Consider the following 3,479-nt stretch of genomic DNA (forward strand, 5'->3'; position numbering starts at 1 on the left):
AGTAGCGCTCTTATCCAGAGCGACTTACAAATTGGTGCATACACCTTATGACAACCAGTGGAACAGCCACTTGCATCTAAATCTTGTTGGGGGGGGGTGAGAAGGATTACTTACCCTTACTTACCCTATCCTAGGTATTCCTTGAAGAGGTGGGGTTTCAGGTGTCTCCGGAAGGTGGTGATTGACTCCGCTGTCCTGGCGTCGTGAGGGAGTTTGTTCCACCATTGGGGGCCAGAGCAGCGAACAGTTTTGACTGGGCTGAGCGGGAACTGTACTTCCTCAGTGGTAGGGAGGCGAGCAGGCCAGAGGTGGATGAACGAGTGCCCTTTGCTTGGGTGTAGGGCCTGATCAGAGCCTGGAGGTACTGAGGTGCCGTTCCCCTCACAGCTCCGTGGCAGCACCATGGTCTTGTAGCGGATGCGAGCTTCCAACTGGAAGCCAGTGGAGAGAGCGGAGGAGCGGTGACGTGAGAGAACTTGGGAAGGTTGAACACCAGGCCGGGCTGCGGCGTTCTGGATGAGTTGTAGGGGTTTAATGGCACAGGCAGGAGCCCAGCCAACAGCAGTGCAGTAATCAAGACGGGAGATGACAAGTGCCTGGATTCAGGACCTGCGCCGCTTCCTGTGTGAGGCAGGTCGTACTCTGCGGATGTTGTAGAGCATGAACCTACAGGAACGGGACACCGCCTTGATGTTAGTTGAACGTCAGGTGTTGTCCAGGATCACGCCAAGGTTCTAGCGCTCGGGGAGGAGGACACAATGGAGTTGTCAACCGTGATGGCGAGATCATGGAACGGGCAGTCCCTTCCCGGGAGGAAGAGGAGCTCCGTCTTGCTGAGGTTCAGCTTGAGGTGGTGATCCGTCATCCACACTGATATGTCTGCCAGAGATGCAGAGATGCGGTCGCCCACCTGGTCATCAGAAGGGGAAAGAGAAGATTAATTGTGTGTCGTCTGCATAGCAATGATAGGAGAGACCATGTGAGGTTATGACAGAGCCAAGTGACTTGGTGTATAGCGAGAATAAGAGGGGCCTAGAACAGAGCCCTGGGGGACACCAGTGGTGAGAGCGTGGTGAGGAGACAGATTCTCGCCACGCCACCTGGTAGGAGCGACCTGTCAGGTAGGACGCAATCCAGCGTGGGCGCGCGGGAGATGCCCAACTTCGGAGAGGGTGGAGAGGGAGGATCTGATGGTTCACAGTATCGAAGGCAGCCGATAGGTCTAGAAGGATGAGAGCAGAGGAGAGAGAGTTAGCTTTAGCAGTGAAGGAGCGCCTCCGTGATACAGAGAAGAGCAGTCTCGGATTGAATGACTAGTCTTGAAACCTGACTGATTTGGATCAAGAAGGTCATTCTGAGAGAGATAGCGGTAGAGCTGGCCAAGGACGGCACGCTCAAGAGTTTTGGAGAGAAAAGAGAGAAGGGATACTGGTCTGTAGTTGTTGACATCGGAGGGATCGAGTGTAGGTTTTTTCAGAAGGGGTGCAACTCTCGCTCTCTTGAAGACGGGAGGGACGTAGCCAGCGGTCAGGGATGAGTTGATGAGCGAGGTGAGGTAAGGGAGAAGGTCTCGGAAATGGTCTGGAGAAGAGAGGAGGGGATAGGGTCAAGCGGGCAGGTTGTTGGGCGGCCGTCACAAGACGCAGATTTCATCTGGAGAGAGAGGGGAGAAGAGGTCAGAGCATAGGGTAGGGCAGTGTGAGCAGAACCAGCGGTGTCGTTTGACTTAGCAAACGAGGATCGGATGTCATCGACCTTCTTTTCAAAATGGTTGACGAAGTCATCTGCAGAGAGGGAGGAGGGAGGGGGGGGGGGGAGGATTCAGGAGGGAGGAGAAGGTGGCGAAGAGCTTCCTAGGGTTAGAGGCAGATGCTTGGAATTTAGAATGGTAGAAAGTGGCTTCCAGAAAAGGATGTCATGGCTTTAGAAGCTTCTGATAGGCTAATTGACATAACTTGAGTCAATGGGAGGTGTACCTGTGGATGTGTTTCAAGGCCTACCTTCAAACTCAGTGCCTCTTTGCTTGACATCATGAGAAATTCAAAATAAATCAGCCAAGACCTCAGGAAAAAAAAATGTAGATCTCCACAAGTCTGATTCATCCTTGGGAGCAATTTTCAAACGCATGAAGGTACCACGTTCATCTGTACAAACAATAGTACGCCAGTATAAACACCATGGGACCACGCAACCATCATACCACTCAGGAAGGAGACTCGTTCTGTCTCCTAGAGATGAACATACTTTGGTGCGAAAAGCGCAAATCAATCCCAGAACAACAGCAAAGGACCTTGTGAAGATGCTGGAGAAAAAATGTACAAAAGTATCTATATCCACAGTAAAACAAGTCCTATATTGATACAACCTGAGGCCGCTCAGCAAAGAAGAAGCCACTGCTCCAAAACCGCCATAAAAAAAGCCAGACTGCGGTTTGCAACTGCACATGGGGACAACGATCATACTTTTTTTTTTTTAAATGTCCTCTGGTCTGATGAAACAAAAATAGAAATGTTTGGCCATAATGACCATTCTTATGTTTGGAGGAAAAAGGGGGAGGCTTGCAAGCTGAAGAACACCATCCCAACTGTGAAGCACAGGGGTGGCAGCATCATGTTGTGTGGGTGCTTTGCTGCAGGAGGAACTGGTGCACTTCACAAAATAGATGGCATCATGAGGAGGAAAATTATGTGGATATATTGAAGCAACATCTCAAGACATCAGTCAAGAAATTAAGCTTGGTCGCAAATGGGTCTTCCAAATGGACAATGACCCCAAGCGTACTTCCAAAGCTGTGGCAAAATGGCTTAAGGACAACAAAGTCAAGGTATTTGTGTGGCCATCACAAAGCCCTGACCTCAATCCCATAGAAAATTTGTGGGCAGAACTGAAAAAGCATGTGTGAGCAAGGAGGCCTGACTCAGTTATACCAGCTCTGTCAGGGGGAATGTGGCAAAATTCACCCAACTTATTGTGGGAAGCTTGTGGAAGGCTACCCGAAACGTTTTACCCAAGTTAAACAATTTAAAGGCAATGCTACGAAATACTAATTAGGTGTATGTAAACTTCTGACCCACTGGGAATGTGATGAAAGAAATCTCTCTACTATTATTCTGACATTTCCCATTCTGAAAATAATGTGGTGATCCTAACTGACCTAACACAGGGAATTTTTATTAGGGTTAAATATCAGGAATTGTGAAACTAAGTTTAAATGTATATTGACTCTGTAACGGTAGCCCCTGTATATAGCCTTATATAGCCTTGCTATTGTTATTTTACTGCTGCTCTACAATTATTTGTTGTTTTTATTTCTTATTTTTTTAATCTTCTATTTTTTTTTTTACTTAACACATATTTTTCTTAAAACTGCACTGTTGGTCAAGGGCTTGTAAGAAAGCATTTCACTGTAAGGTCTACAACTTGTATTGTATTCGGCACATTTGACAAATACATTTTTATTTTATTTGATACACGCTGTC

General features: G+C 47.9%; 1 protein-coding gene across 4 annotated transcripts in view; it reads left to right on the forward strand.

Annotated features, from left to right (window-relative positions):
- exoc2 (exocyst complex component 2) overlaps window positions 1–3,479 on the forward strand; it is a 124,378-nt gene that overhangs the window by 81,864 nt on the left and 39,035 nt on the right. The window lies entirely within an intron of this gene.

The sequence above is a fragment of the Oncorhynchus keta genome, chromosome 1 (genome assembly GCF_023373465.1).
Source record: "Oncorhynchus keta strain PuntledgeMale-10-30-2019 chromosome 1, Oket_V2, whole genome shotgun sequence".
In the NCBI taxonomy this organism is placed as follows: Eukaryota; Metazoa; Chordata; class Actinopteri; order Salmoniformes; family Salmonidae; genus Oncorhynchus; species Oncorhynchus keta.